The 16,517-nt window shown below is 44.6% G+C and overlaps 1 long non-coding RNA gene across 1 annotated transcript; it reads left to right on the top strand.

Annotated features, from left to right (window-relative positions):
- The first annotated feature begins 137 nt into the window (after nt 1-137).
- LOC106010361 (uncharacterized) lies at nt 138-5,482 on the top strand. Its single transcript, XR_015450406.1, has 9 exons — nt 138-309; nt 1,336-1,404; nt 2,216-2,323; nt 2,437-2,548; nt 2,692-2,791; nt 3,576-3,709; nt 4,128-4,242; nt 4,475-4,582; nt 5,334-5,482. It is a non-coding gene; the product is annotated as an uncharacterized LOC106010361 (long non-coding RNA).
- The last annotated feature ends 11,035 nt before the right edge of the window (nt 5,483-16,517 follow it).

The raw sequence follows: 16,517 nt of genomic DNA, 5'->3' as shown, positions 1-16,517 counted from the left end.
CCGCTCGGATCTGAGACCACTCCCCAGCCTCCAGCGCCCGAAATTCGAGGACCGTTGCCCACACGCCACCGTTTGCCCCGGCGGCCGAGGCGGCATGTGCAGACACGTCCTGGTCAGCACGCACGCACGGAGGAATACTCCCTCGGGGTCCCGGGGCAAAGCCTTCCCCAGCCAGGACAAACTCCAGCGTGGGCTCCGGCGGTGACTTCCCCGTGCCCCACCAGCACCAGGGCCAGAACACGCGCACCCCGAAGTCACCGGTGCCCCAGTCCACACCTAGGCACGCGCACGCGGCTCGGGCTCCTCCAGGTGAGTCCCTCCTGGTCACACTCCCGCGTGTCCTTGTCCCTTTGCACGCTGAGTCCAGTGCACGCCACCCACGCACGCACGCGTCCTCCGCTGTCCGGGTGCGCGCACCCCAAGGTCCCGGCCTGCGTGAAGGAGAGGTGCAGGCAGCCCCAACCTGGGCACTTAGTCGCCTCCCAGTGCCCCCGCCTGTCAGAGGTCAGCGCTGCCCCACCAGACTTGGGGGGCTGCTCTCCAAGCACCCCGACGGGGCTGATTCTCGGGTTGATCTTCAGTTCAAAAGCTGGGGGCCCTTTCCGGTCGTCCCTCCGCGGCGTTTTGGGTCACCCTTCTGCCCCCTCTAGTTTCCCAGGGTGACTCTCCCTCTCCCGGCCCCACGGAACAGGAAGACACCGCGGGCAGGCGACCTTTGCGAAGGCTGGCCCCGGGACCCACCCTTTCCGAGGCGTGCTGCTGCGCCCGAGTTTGGGGCAGACTTTCCCGAAGCTCCCATCCCTTCCCGCGAGCCTGCTGCCTCGGGCTTCCAGTTCGGGGTCCTTCAAGCTGGTTTTTTCCGGGTCAGGCCACGTACCCCTCGGACATGCAACTCTGCGAAATGCCTTTTATTTTTAAGTAAGAGTGGGAGAGAAGAATGCCTAGGGCAGATTCCCCTCCACCCCCGAATTTGCTGACGTATCCTTTGAGCCCAGAGCAGGGCCTGGCACCCCGGGGGCGCTCACCAAATATCTGCAGCACCTTTATTCCGCGTGCTCCCGCTGGACGGCGGAAGTGGAACGTGGACCGGCACTGGCTCCTGGTGGTGTCTTGTGGAACTGTCGCCGAGGTTCTTCCGTAGCGCGCAGATTCGGCCTTCTGAGCCTCAGTGTTCTCTCCTGTAAAACAGAGCTCGTTTTAGTAGTACATGCCTATCCGGGTAAACAAACGAGACCTGAGAAGGGCTTTACACAAGTTCTGGCACTTGTAAAATCCTTAGTAGGAGCTACTAATATTGGAATTACAGTTACATTCCTTTCCCCGGCTTGTTTTTAGAGAGACCTTGATCATAATGGATGACGATATTTTGGAAGGAAGGAGTGAAAATGAAGGAGGATTCTGGTGGTAGGTGCATCCCTCCGCCTGCTGCAAAGTCAGACACTGCCCCAGAGGCATCTCATGTCCCTGGAGGGCTCCCGGGGCCCCACCCTGGGAAAGAATAACTCTAGGTGATACAGGGAGTGGTGTCAGGCTCTTGGATGCTCAGTCCAGTTCTGGCTAATGAAAAAAGAGTGGCTTCCGTGGCCCTGAAAAATGCTGGAGCTGTGACTTCCAACTGACCACGTCATGGTTCATAGTCAGGTGTCTGCGAGGCTGTGGTGTCTGTCCCTCCCACCAGGCTGAACCCCAGGACTGTCCAATCTGGTGGCCCCTGGTACGTTACATGTGACTAGTATGAGTGTGGAATTGCACTTTGTTTTATTTACTTTTGGTAATTTAAATATAAATGGCCACAGGTAGCCAGTAGCTACTGAATGCACAGTGTGTATTTAACATCAGAGAGGAGAAAAACCACGTCTCATGTTCTTTCTTGTATCCCATGACCTACACAGTGCATGGTTCATCAAATATTTGTTGACTGAAAGAATAATTAAATTTCAGCCTTGCTTTCCTGTTATGGTTTATATCTAAAATGTCCCCCAAAGCCTCATGTGCTTCCAGGTGGGGCTTTTGGGAGTGGATGGATCATGGGTGTGTGATACTGGATTAAGGGTGTGATAACTGGATTAGTCCACTCATTGATTTAGCACAGTTTTGAGTGTGGGTAATAGGAAGGCCCACCCTGGGAGTGGGTAGCACCATCCAGTAGGCTTGTAGCCTGGGTGGGATAAAAGGGAAAGGAAGCCTTGCTAACTTGCTTGCTGCTTGCTCACAGCTTGCTGCTTTCTGCTCACCCTGCCATGGACTGTTTCTCCTCTGTGATAGCCCCTCTGCCATGCTGCCCTTCCTTGGAGCCAGATTAGTGACTAAACTTCTACAAATGGTGAGCTAAAATAAACCTTTCCTCCTTTAACTTTTAGTATCTGGTATTTTATCTCAGCAACAAGGGAGTAACTGAGACATTCCCCCATTAAAGTATGTCTGTTCTTTGCCCAGACCTTTCAGGAGCCTCTTTATTCTGCAAGTAATTACCTCATATCCCAAATGGCTTTCCAGCTGTCCATCCATCTCCACAAATCATCTTGGCATCACAGGGGGTCTTTGGTTGGTAAGTGTCTATACCTTGCGTATGATGAAACTGAGACTTGGATAGATTGGGGCTTTCCCACAGTCCCTGGCTGGTTAGTGCAGAGGTGGGGTTTGGGCCCCATTATCTATGACTCCCCACTTCTCCTTGCTGCTGCCTTGCAGGTGCCACTTCTGAAACATCAACCGACTCCATGGAGAAACTGGATGAAATGGTGGAATCCAGACATCTGATCTATTTGAAGTGCCCTTTGAATTGCCTTAGGCAGGTGATTCCCTGATCATGTGACCCTGATGGTGTCTGCTAAGTGCCAGGCTCTGTGCCAGAAGCTGGGTGCCATGGGAGCTTCAGTTGATGGGAGAGGCAGACTTGTGGCAGGATCTCCTACTGGAGTCCCTCAGACCCTTGCCTGGCCTGGCAAAGAAGGGGCTGAGGCTCTCCAGAGACTCTAGCACTTGACTTTCCCCTGGAGGAATAATGGGGAACACTTTATGCTGTCTGCACCAGGAGCACCAGCTGTGCAAATGTAGGATAACATTGCTACTGTTTCACTGTTTTGTCTCTATGACAGACATCATCAATCAATTGCTGCATTGTTTGATTCCTTTTCATGTCCTAAGTCTGTGACTTATGCTGTCCATTACCTACTGGACGATTCAGTCACTGTTGCAAGGTGCTTCCCCTCTTCCTCCTCTAGATATTTCTAGGAGTTCCCAGTCTCCATCGGTGTCCACAAATTACCACTGGCAGCCACCTACTCTTCCTTTCCTCCAATGATTCCTACAGGACCTTGACTGCTGTTGTCCACAAAATTGCTTGGTCAAAGCCCTTGTGAGGCCACCATAGGGAAACTGTCCTAATGTCTTCAAAGCTGCCAGGAAGCATTCACATTACAGGAGAATTATTATTGCCTGACCACTAGGAATCTTTGTTATCCCGCAAGTTAGAATATAGGTGATCTCACAGTTGATTCATTAATGAATATTGTGGAAATAGGAAAACACACGAGTTTCTCTCTTCTCCCTCTTTTCCTCACTGTACCATGTAGTCCTCCAAGTGTGGCCTGCGGAACCTCCCTGGGATCTGCAAGATGAGAACTGTTTTAAGGACAGCTCTAAGGCCTCGGTGTCCCTTCTCACCGGCATGGAGGCAGAGTAGCTTCCAGCAGCTTCCAGATCCATGGTACTGCAACAGGCTGAGCAGCCGCAGATGTGAGGCGCCGCCGTCTTCTCTTACAGCAGACATTATGGAGACTTTCAAACCCTGCAAAGTATCTCTGTGCTTCTCACTAATTGCTTTTTGTTTTGGAAAATACAGGTTTTTTCATAAAAGGGTTTATGTTAATATATAATGGGATTATTATTGTTTTTAAATGAATCTTTCAAAAAATTCTTGGTTTTATTTTAAAAGAAGGTAAATATTGCTATTTGTCTACAGATATTATCTCCTCGAAGTTCTTTTAAGTTAAGACAATATCACTTACCCCCTACCAGGTGGTGGTTCTGTTGGCGGTAGGACATAAAGTATCTTTCTTGAGGTCTCCTGCTCCTCCTTTTCTGTCTTTGCGTCTTTTATATTTTTCTTTTCTCTCTTTTTACAGTGCTGGGGCTTGAACTCAGGGCTTGATGCTGGTTTCATTATGTTGCCCAGGCTGGCCTTAAGCTTCTGGATATAAACAATCCTCCTGCCTCAGCCTCCCCAGTAGCTGGCCACAGGTGTGTGCCACCATACCTGGGTATTATTTATTAATTTTAAAGCATAAAAGGTTTCCAAGACCATCCATTTTGAGAACCATTAAATTATACTTATCTACTGGAATCATCTCTCCAGAAAGAACAACAAATATTTATACCGCATTTAGAGTTTACCAGGTACTGTTCTAAACAGCATAAACTCTCATGATTCTCTTGGCAACCCCATGAGGTGTGCCGTTTCCCTGTTTTGTAGAAGTGGAAGTTGAGGCACAGAAAAGGAAATGATCAGAAAGCCTCCCGCATTCAGATGTTCCCCAAGAGGGACAGGCTGGGCCTTCGTGTGAAGAACAGAATGTTCCTGGTGGGTGAGCCTTGTGCCTGCAAAGCCCACTGCTGGGCCAAGGGCTGAGCTCCTCCTCCCTTTCCTTCACCTTCTCCTCCTTTTCTTCCTCCCCCTTCTCCTCCCCCTTCCCCTCCCCCTCCCCCTCCCTGTCTTCTCCCCCTCCCCCTTCCCCTTCCCCTTCTCCTCTGTCTTCATCCTTCTCTGCTCCGGCTTGACCCAGTCAACTGGGAAAGATTGCACCAGACAGGCAAGCGGAGGTAGAAGCTTCGAGGTGGGACTGGGAGCCTGAGGTGACTTGGTTACATTAAGCCCCTGGGACAGGGGACAATTATATAATGGCGGACAGGAGGGCAAGGGTGACAGAGCAAGCCAAGGCAAGGGATGAACCCTGGAGTTGGAGGGAAGAAAAGCAGGACAGAGCAGAGGAAATGTGTCCATCACCAGCTGGGCAGCTGCCATGCAGGAGCAAACTCATCACCTCCTCTGGTGTTCCTGTCCCTGCGGGCTTCATCCTCGACTCTCCTGGCTCCGCTGAGTACAGATGATTCTTGAAGTCCTGGTATCTTAGCATCAAACTCCATTACTGTCTAATTAACAGGACCCAGTTTCTTGCTTGGAGGCAAGAATCCCAAATACGCCCAGGCCTTTGCTGCCCCAGTAGCAGAATGGCCAGGGGTCACACAGTAGATGCACAGTGCAGAGGCCAGAACCCGGTGGATACTGATGCATTTTCTTGTGGTTCTTACTGTCACGCTTTGTCTACCCGAAGGCCACTTCTGTGGGCAGGATGAATTTGAGGACCTCATTTCTTCTGCTGGGACTCTGACTCGTTCAACATCACTGGGAATGATAGTGGACAGGGCACTGTCCACTACATCCTATCTAGAAACAATAAAATAAGAAATCTTAAAATTCCAATGTATAGAGTCTGTGTTTTATATATCTGTTCATCAGCTGATGGGCATCTCATTGCTTTCGCTTTGAACTATAGTGAACAATGCTGCTATAACCGTTTGTGTACAATTCTGTGGGGCCCTATATTACCATTTGGGGGGGATAGATACTTAGGATGGAATGGCTGTTTATATGGTAAAAGTATGATGGGTAAGAAACTGTCCACCTACTCTAAAAGTTGTTTGTTTGTTTGTTTGTTTGTTTTAGGGACAGGGTCTTGTTATACTCCCCACACTGGCCTTGAATCCAGGGCTCAAGGGATCCTCCTGCCTCAGCCTCTCAAGTAGCTGGGACTGTAGGTCTGTGCTACCTACCATGCCTGGATTAGAAGTGTTTGTCAGGCTGGGCACAGTGGCACATTGCTCTAATCCTGGCACTCTGGGAGACTGATGCAGGAGGATTACAAATTCAAGCCCAGCCTAGTCAATTTAGCCCGCCTCAAAATAAAAGTATTATTTATTTGTGTATGTATTTGTTTATTTTTGAGTGAAATAATCCTCCCAAATTCACTGTATTTTCAAAGTAGAATTTTAATGAGGAAATTAGTTCTGGGGACCACAGTTCAGCTTCTTTCCCCAGGGTTCCAGTCTGCCCGTCCTGATGCCTGCTCTGCAGATTTCAGATGTGTCTGGCAGCTCCACAACTGTGTAAGCCAATTTATTGCAATACATTAACTAAAATGTGTAAAAAAAAAAGTAGAATTTTTTAAAAGGCTAGGAATATAGCTCAGTGAGAAGGCCCCAGGTTCAATCCCTAGTACAGTACTGTAAACAAAACAAAACAGTGTTTGTGAAAATGCTGTAGAACTTTTTTTTTTTGTACCAGGGATCGAACTCTGAACCTTGCGCTTGCTAAATCCACTGAGCTAAATCCCCTGCAATGCAAACTTCAGGGCTGGGCATGTTGGTCAGTGGCAGAGCGTTTCCTAGGTTGTGCGAGGCCCTGGGTTTCACCCTCAGCAAAGAAAGAAAGAAGAGGAAGGGAGGGGAGAGAGAAGGGGAGGGGCAGGGGGGAGGGGAGGGGGGAAGGGGGAGGGGAGGGGAGGGAAGCGAAAGATGCAGAGCTCTGCCCTGCTGTGCCAGTCCTCAGAGAAAGTTGCGCAGGTGGCTCTGCGGGCTGCGTCTGACTCCCAGGACCCTGTGCGGTGAGCTCCAGGACGCCCGTCCACAGAGGCAGCGCCTGCCCAGGCCTCCCAGTGGAGCCCAAGGTGCCATCCCCGAATGCCTAGACACACACACACACACACACACACACACACACACACACACACACACACGCAGATTCCCAGACACCCTTTGGACGTGTAGAAACCTGAAATGTACCTTCAAAACTGTCTGGAAAATTCCTAGGCGATGACATCTCATCCCCTAAGAAATGAGTCCAGGAGCCTCTCGGCGGTAACAGAACAGCCCCGGAAGCTGAGAGAAGCGATCCCATTTGCCGAAGCCTCCTCTGTAAGCTGCTCTGGGACTGAAATTAAGGTTATTTGAGTTGTGAGAGAGGAAGCCATGGGCACATTTTCAAAACCCCCCAAATTTGCTGTTTGAAGAAGGGCTGGGGTTTAGCTTGGTGGCACCAAGTGGCCAGCACCACAAGAGAGAAAAATTCATGGCATTCAGGAGGTGTGGGGCTGGGTTACTTTCCTTTCTGTGCCTTTTTATATCTTTAGGATCTTAACTTTTCAGCACGTGTCCTTGATTTTTCTGTTGAAGTAACTGGGGCTGGGCCTGGGGTTGCAGCCCTGTAATCCCAGCGCTCTGTGAGTCTGAGGTGGGAGGATCTCAGTATCCAGGCCAGCCTGTGCCACCTAGGGAGACACTGTCTCAAAAAACAAAACCAGAGCAAAAGGCATTTAAGAAAGTGCCTGCTTGCACCTGTGCAGACGAGTTTACCTGAAGAGCCTTTTCTCTTTTTCTCTTTTTGTGGTGCTGCAGGTGGAAGCACTGAGTTGCAAGTGCTGGACCACTGAGCTGGGTCCCCAGCCAAATCTGTCCTTCATTTCTGAGGCATTTGTCATTTATGTCACATGGCCATGTCTGGGCATACAGCAGGCACTCAACCAATGCTTCTCTCTCAGCAGGGAGCGAAAATGATGCAGAAAGAGACTGACTTATGAACAGGGTGGGAAACCAATCAAGTCTATTCCGGAAAATGTATTGGACAGCAAATTTTCTAATGTCCAGAGAGTCACCTTATTTATTTATTTATTTATTTTTTCCTGAGACAGGAACTCCCTATATTGTTCAGGCTGGCCTTGAACTCACTATGTAGCCCAGGTTGGCCTCAAACCTAGGCAATCCTCCTGCCTCAGCCTCCCAAGTGCTGGGATTATAGACATATACCACCATGTCCAGTTCCTATTTTCTTAAAACTTTTTAAATTGAGTTAGATAATAATCCTCATTATTTGTGAATTTTCCTCCTGGTTAAATTTTATTTGGAACCCCTAAACCAGAACTTGCACTACTTTTGAGGTCATTTGCTGACACACTGGTCATAGAGAAAAATGTGAGGCCCTCAGTACAAACAGGATTCTAGCCCAGCCAAACAGGGCCCCAGATACAGGATAGGAATTAAAAATTCAGGCAGGTGTAGTGATGCACATGTGTGATCTCAGCATTCTGAAAAGCTGAGGCAGGAAAATCACAAGTTTGAGTCCAGTGTGGGCAACTTAGGGAGATCCTGCCTCAAAATGAAACACTTTAAAAAAGTTCTGTGGGTATACCTCAGTGTCAAAGCCCTAGGTTCAACCTGGTACTACAAAAAAAAAAAGTAAACAAGGTCCCTATTGCAATTTATTTAGTGCCCGAGGTTTGCATTTTTGAGGTTTTTCATAGGCAGTTGCACTGTTCAGGATATCCACGGAGCATCGAGCTGGAGGGTGATCTTGTGTTCCAGAGGATAAAAAGGTGACCACATGCCTAATGCAGAAATAGAGAAGCGTCCCGCAGGTAGGAGTTCCAGTGCCTTTGGGCGTTCGTTCTCTATTACAGGATCAGCTCTATGTAACATAGGCAGTTAACAAAAGTGTAGCCAGAGGTCTGCAGGAAACTCATTTGTGTTTTCTCCAGGGGCAATGTTTGGTGTTTCTTTTTTTGGTACCGGGGATCAAACTTGGGACCTTGTGCTTGTGAGGCAAGCACCGGAACCACTGAGCTAAATCCCCAAGTTTGGTGTTTCTTAATGCAATGCATGCAGTGAGTTTATAGACACCAGACCTGTAATAAGCTTGAATAATGTGAGGTGCAGTATTTGATGACCCTTTACCTTGGTACACATCCCACAACCATCACGTAGGCAACAAAGGGAACATTTCCTGTGCCTAAAAGATCCCACCTGGCTCCCACCCCACCCACCAGTACCCATGATGCTTTGTTTCATCACCGTTCATTAGCTTTGCCTCCTCTTGTACTCATATAAGGACAACCATACACGTTTGTAAATCATTCAAGTTGCACCAGGCGTGGTGGTGCACACCTGTAATCCCAGCACTCAACAGGCTGAGGCAGCCCAGAAACCCAATAGAAAAACAAAATCCTACAAGCAGTTAGGGAAAAGAAACAAATCACTTACAAAGGAAAGCCCATCAGAATCACAGCAGACTTCTCAACACAAACCCTCAAATCAAGGAGAGCCTGGAATGAAGTATTTCAAGCCCTAAAAGAAAATAACTTCCAACCTAGACTGTTGTATCCTGCAAAATTATCTTTCAAAATTGATGGGGAAATTAGATACTTCCACAACAAAGAACACCTGAGAAATTTCATGAATACCAAACCAGCACTACGAGCAATTCTAAACAATATCCTAGAAAAAGCAATGAAGGTCACAACTCCTTGAGGCCCAACAGAGGGAAGCCACCAGGCAAGGTAAGACACTAAAGCGAAAGAGGGGAAAAAAAAAAAATAAAAGAATCAACAAAAGTAAAACATTATGACAAGGATAAATCAATATCTATCAATTATAACCACCAATGTTAATGGCCTCAATTCACCAATCAAAAGAAATAGACTGGCAGAATGGATTACAAAAGGAAAATGCAACAATACGCTGTATACAAGAAACACACCTAACTCGAAAAGAAACTCATAGACTGAAAGTAAAAGGATGGAAAACAGTTCTCCACGCCACAGGAACCCAGAAGAAAGCAGGGTAGCAATTTTATTTGCAGACAAAGTAGATTTCAAACCAAAACTAATTAAGAGAAACAAAGATGGTCACTACATCCTTGTGAAGGGAACAATCCAAGAGGAAGAGATGACAATCCTAAATATATATGCACAAATATGAGTGCCCCCAACTATACAAAACAAATATTAATGGACATGAAAAACCAAACAAGCACTATCACAATTGTAGTGGGGACCTCAATACCCCACTATCACAAATAGACAGATCATCTAGACAAAAAGTTAACAAGGAAATTCTAGAACTGAACCAAGCTGTTGAACAAATGGACTTAATAGATGTTTACAGAGTGTTCCACCCCACAAAATCGGAATATACATTCTTTTCGGCTGCACATGGGTCATTCTCCAGAATAGACCACATGCTAGCTCATAGGACATATCTAAGTAAATGTAAAAGAATTGAAGTTACCCCCTGTATATTATCAGACCATAGTGCAATAAAATTGGAGATCAATAACATAAGAAACCGCAAAACCCCAACAAACACATGGAAACTGAATAACACCCTCTTGAACAACCAATGGGTCACAGAAGTAATTAAAGAAGAAATTAAACAGTTTCTCCAAGTAAATGAAAATGCCAGTACAACATACAGAAATCTATGGGACACAACGAAAGCAGTTCTACAGGGGAAATTCATAGCAGTGAATGCCCATATTAGGAAAACAGAGAAAACTCAGATAAATAACCTAATCCAGAACCTCAAGCTCCTAGAAAAAGAAGAGCAAAACAAATCCAAAGCTTGTACAAGAGAGGAAATTACAAAGATCAGGGCAGAAATCAATGCAATGGAGACTAAGAAAACGATACAAAACAATCAATGAATCAAAGAGTTGTTTTTTTTAAAAGAATAAATAAAATCGATAAATCATTAGCCAACCTTATCAAAAAAAGGAAAGAAAAGGTACAAATACATGCAATTAAGAATGAAAAAGGTGAAGTCACAACAGATCCAACAGAAATCCAGAGGATCATCAATACCTACTTCAAGAACCTCTACTCCAATAAAATGGAAAACACAGAAGAAATGGGCAGATTCCTAGATACATACGAATTGCCAAAGTTAAATGAAGAAGATATAGAAATTCTAAACATTCCAATTACAATGAGTGACATTGAAAATGTAATAAAAAATTTACCAACAAAGGAAAGCCCAGGTCTGGATAGCTTCACTGTTGAATTTTACAAGACATTTAAAGAAGAACTTATGTCATTACTCTTTAAACTCATCAAGAAAATTGAAAGGGAAGCAAAACTTCCAAATTCATTCCTGGAAGCAAGTGTTACTTTGATTCCAAAACCAGGGAAAGACCCAACCCAAAAAGAGAACTACAGGCCAATCTCCCTAATGAACATAGATGCAAAAATCCTCAACAAGATACTAGCAAACAGAATACAGAGGGTCATCAAGAAGATCATACACCCTGACCAAGTCGGATTTATCCCAGGGATGCAAGGATGGCTCAACATTCATAAATCAATAAATGTAATGCACTGTATTAAGAGAACCAAGGACAAACACCATATGATCATCTCAATAGATGCAGAAAAAGCATTCAACAAAATCCAGCACCAATTCATGATAAAAACCCTACAGAAAATTGGAATAGAAGGTCTTTATCTTAACCTGATTAAGGCTATCTATGAAAAACCAACAGCCAACATCATACTAAATGGTCAAAAACTAAACACTTTCATGTTAAAATCAGGAACAAGACAAGGAGGCCCACTATCACCGCTCCTGTTCAATATAGTTCTGGAAACATTAGCCACAGCAATTAGAAAAGAGAAAGAAATAAAAGGAATAAAGATAGGAAAAGACGAAGTTAAACTGTCATTATTTGCTGATGATATGATACTTTACATAGATGACCCAAAAAACTCCGCCAGAAGACTTCCAGACTTCATTGACAGATTCAGTAGAGTAGCTGGATACAAGGTCAACACTCAAAAAACAATAGCCTTCTTGTACACAAATAACAGACTCACTGAGAGAGAAATTAGGGAAACAATTCCTTTTACAATAGCATCCAAAAAAATGAAATATCTAGGAATCAATCTAACAAAGGAAGCAAAAGACCTCTACACTGAAAAACTACAGCACTCTGAAGAAGGAGATCGAAGAGGATACAAGAAAATGGAAAGACTTCCCTTGCTCCTGGGTAGGAAGAACCAATATAGTGAAAATAGCCATACTTCCAAAACTACTATATAGATTCAATGCAATGCCAATTGAAATTCCAACAATATACTTCACAGAACTAGAGAAAACAATCCAAAAATTCATTTGGAACCGTAAGAGACCTAGAATAACTAAAGCAATTCTAAGCAACAGAGACATGGCTGGGGGTATCACAATCCCCAACTTGAAACTACACTACAAAGTTACTGTGACAAAAATCAGCATGGTACTGGCAAAGGAATAGACCTGAGGATCAGTGGAATAGATTATAAGATGCAGAAACAACTCCAGACATGCTCAGCCACCTCATCTTTGACAAAGGAGCCAACCACCATCATTGGAGGAAAGATAGCCTATTTAATAAATGGTGTTGGAAAAACTGGATTTCAACCTGCCATAGATTGAAACTAGACCCAATCCTATCACCATGCACTAAACTAAGATTGAAGCGGATTAAAGATATAAATATTAAGCCAGAAACACTAAACTTGCTGGAAGATAAGTTAGGTAGAACTCTTGAAGACATTGGCATAGGAAAAGACTTCATGAACAAAACCTCAGCAGCACAGGAACTAGCAGAAAGAATCAACAACTGGGATCTCATCTTATTAAAAAGCTTCTGCACTGCGAAAGAAACCAACAGAGCTAAGAGACAACCTACAATGTGGGAAAAAATTTTAGCAGCTGTACCTCAGACAAAGGGCTACTATCTAGAATATATAAAGAATTGGAAAAAAAATCAGACCCCCCCAAATTCAAAGACCCATTTCAAAAATAGGCATCTGAAATGAACAGACATTTCTCAGACAAAGAAATAAAAGCAGCAGACAAATATGTGAAAAAATGTTCAACATCACCGGTCATTCGAGAGATGCAGATGAAAACAACACTGAGATTCCACCGCAGCCCAGAAAGAATGGCTGCTATCAAGAAATCAACCAATAACAAATGCTGGCGGGAGTGTGGGGAGAAAGGAACCCTTCTCTATTGTTGGTGGGAGTGCAGACTGGTGCAACCACTGTGGAAATCAGTATGGAGAGACCTCAAAGAACTAGGACTAGAGGTCCCATTTGACCCAGCTCTTCCCCTGCTGGGGATCTTCCCCAAAGAATTAAAGGAATCATACCACAGTGACATATGTGCAACCATGTTCATAGCAGCACAGTTTGTAATAGCTAAAGCTTGGAAACAGCCCAAGTGCCCATCAACTGGAAACTGGATAAAGAAGATGTGGGTTGTTTTTTTTTTTATAAAATGGAGTACTACTCAGCCATAAAGAACGAAAAACTAGAGTCATTTATAGCTAAATGGATGCACATTGAGGCCATACTCTTAAGTGAAATAAATAGGACACACGTGTAAATACCGAATAGTTTCACTAGTGTGAGAAACTGATAGGGTAAACAAGGGTTAAAATGATTAAAATGAATAATTGATAATTTGAAATAGGAAAAAAGGTCCAAAGACCAAGGAGTGAAGGGAGGGGAAGGGGAAAGGAAAAGAGGGAAAGGAAAACTATGAGAAAAGAAAAAAAAAATGGAAATGATGTCTGTGTAACTAGGAAAGGGCGGAGGGGGTGAAGGGTGCACAGGTCATGGGGAAAAAAATAAGAACCAAGATACATCATGTACAGGTACAAACACCCAATAACAAATGTAAACGAATTGTATACCTAAAATGTACCAATAAAAGAACAACAACAACAACAACAAAGAATGCTGAGGGGTAGGGCCCCTGGAGATTCTATGCTGTCATTCTGATGAGGAAGAATCTCCTGTTCCCCAGCTCCCACAGACTACTACAGAGCTATGAGACATGGCTGGGATCCTCAGGCTTGGGGGAGAAGGTGATTCAGGATTTCAGAGCCAGTACTGACATTTCCCAGCTATTCTGAAATGTGTCTGAGATTGCCTGTGAAGTACTACTTAGTCTAGTATTGCAGAAAGATACTGGTGTTCTCATTTGTCAGGATAAACTATACTAAGTAATATTCTTTTTTCTTTTCTTTTCTTTTTTTTTTTTTTTTTTTTTTTTTGCTGTACTGGGGATTGAACTCAGGACCTTGTGCTTTCAAGGCAGGCACTGCACCACTGAGCTAAATCCCCAGCCCTAAGTAATACTCTTAAATGGGTTCATGGGGGGGGGGGGGTAGGCAGAAAAAAACCCTAGAGGAATTGACATGGAATTTGAAGTGATCTGATACATTTGGTAATGAAGATGCTCTCCAAGGATCCATTTGGCCAATACAAGGACAAAGAGTTGGCCCCCTCTTCTTTGTGTACCCGGAGTTGTAAGACTGGTGAGCTTAGTGGAAATGCCTGTGAATCTGAGGCAGAGCTGGATCGTTGCAGCTCGGGCACCACCTGGTGGTAGTACATGAACTCGGACTTAGGAGGTAGAGTTTCCTTGTGGCTTATGGTATGTCACCCCCACTCCAGTTTTGTTTGGGACGGGGGTGAGATTTGGTAATCTTTTGAAGTGACAGGAAGATTTCAAAGCCACAAGGTAGAATCCTGCTTTTTCTGGTCTCTCTTCTGAACTAGGGATGAGATTCAGATACTAAATTAATGCTGCCTAATTTCCATAGTAATTGGCAAGTATTCTTTGATGGGATAGGAGTTCTGTGTTATGACATCACAAATGGAAGTCAGTGGGAGAAAGCTGAATATAAGCATCATCAGTAAAAGGAAATGGACTTTATAACTAGCTGAAGTAGTTTGTGATGTTTTTCTTTCTGTCTTTTTTTTAAAAGATGTTTTGCGTCTCTTTTGTTTCCTTGAGATAAGGTCTCACTGTGTAGTTCAGGCTGGCTTTGAACTCACTATGTAGCCAAGGGTGGCCTTGAACTCACAGCAGTCCTGCTTCAGCCTCCTGATTAAAGCTGTGTGCCACCATACCTGGTTTAACAAACATAAATTATGCCTCTGATATAATAACAAAAATCTGAGTGTGTTGCATACTCTGGGATGGTTAATAATTTTCCTACAGACACTTAGCATATCAGGAGCTTTTTTTTTTAAGTGCTGGGAATTGAACCCAGGACTTCCTGCATGCTAGGTAAGCACTGTATCCTGAGCCACGAATTTCTTAATCCCAGGGACTTTTTGGTGTATCTCTTTGAGGCATTGCATGCTGTCATTTGGTTTTCGCCAAACATGTCCCCATTCTTAAGTTTGTGATAGTTGTTTCAAAAAAAATGTGTGTTGTGAGCCCATTAGAGTGAACGCACCTTCAAAGTAGATGCACCTTCTAACTAGGTGGGATGTAAGACTTGGAGTGCACCACTTTATGCAGCCATACTCTGTGTGGGCCAGTTCTTCACGTGTATTGTTGACAGTAAATGAGGACAGTCATATTTAGATTTGTTGAAGCCTTGTACAGAGTTCTTTGTGGCTATCAGATGCTTTCATCATTTATTTCTGGCCCAAGATTTACTGTATCTTCAATTAAATTTTAATCCTCTTGCCAAACTAACTATTTGTGAGGAAGTTTAAAAGCTGCGTGTTCTGTCTCCTAGGAGATAGACTTGTGTTGCCTTGGCACTTCGGTTGGGAGCTTCATGGGTCCTGCTGTTTGCCATGTCCTGGTCCTTGATCGCATACATGGCTGGCTAGCTGATGACCTTTTGCCATTTCCGAGCCACTGGCCTTAAGAGCAAACTGATCAAACCAACATGATTGTTGTAAAGGATGGACAAAGAATGGGAGAATCTAGCTCAACTGTAGCACTGTACTTGGTTTGCCTTTTAGGGCCAGCTGCAGAGAAACACTCTTGAGTAACAATACAGCAGTGTATAAGATCATAGGCCTCCCTCCCCTCCTCCTGTTCCCCTCTATCCTTGGTCCGTTTTTAATTTTATTTTTGGAGCAGGGGCTTGCCAAATCATTACATGTTTGCATTTGTGATCCTCCTGCCTCAGCTTCCCAGAGTGCTGGGATTACAGAGAGGTGTGCACCACCATGCCTAGATGAAGCTCTCTTCATTACATTGCAGTTAATCCTGCTACTGAAAAACTGGAGCGGAACTTTTTCATTTTTCCCACTCTACACTAGAGTGTTGTGAATGGGGAATGATAGATTTAGAGTTGGTCTTCATTTTTTTATAATTGCCATAACTTTTGTTGTAAAAACACTATCACGAGTCACCAGAACAAAACCACCTTTTGGTGGTCCTCTGAATTCACTTGTACCCCATGGTCTGATTTCACTGGACTCATGAAACCAGAATCTTTGTCTAGACTTCACAGTTACAGACCAGTTGTAGAATTCTCTAATTTGCCTCAAGTTAGAGTGCTTTCATTTACATGGGATTCTAATATTAACCTTTTTTTTTTGGTACCGGGGACCGAACTCGGGACCTTTTCGCTTGTGAGGCAGGTGGTGGAACCACTGAGCTAAATCCCTGGCCCCCATGGGATCCTTATCTTAAAAGTGATGTTTTGTGTATGACATTCTGTCTTTTTTTTTTTTTTTTTTTTTGGTGCAGGGGATTGAACTCGGGACCTTGTGCTTGCGAAGCAGGCAGCGGAACCACTGAGCAAATCTCCGGCCCCATTCTGTCATTTTTATAAGCCATGTTTAAAGCACATTGGTGTGGGACAGGTTTGAATTGAGAAACTAAATAAAAAG

This window comes from Heterocephalus glaber, unplaced genomic scaffold, assembly GCF_053883595.1.
Source record: "Heterocephalus glaber isolate CG9 unplaced genomic scaffold, H.glaber_assembly_v1.0 deba00000943, whole genome shotgun sequence".
Classification (NCBI taxonomy): Eukaryota; Metazoa; Chordata; class Mammalia; order Rodentia; family Bathyergidae; genus Heterocephalus; species Heterocephalus glaber.
The sequence above is the reverse complement of the archived record's forward strand: the minus strand, read 5'-3'. Positions and strand labels throughout refer to the sequence as shown.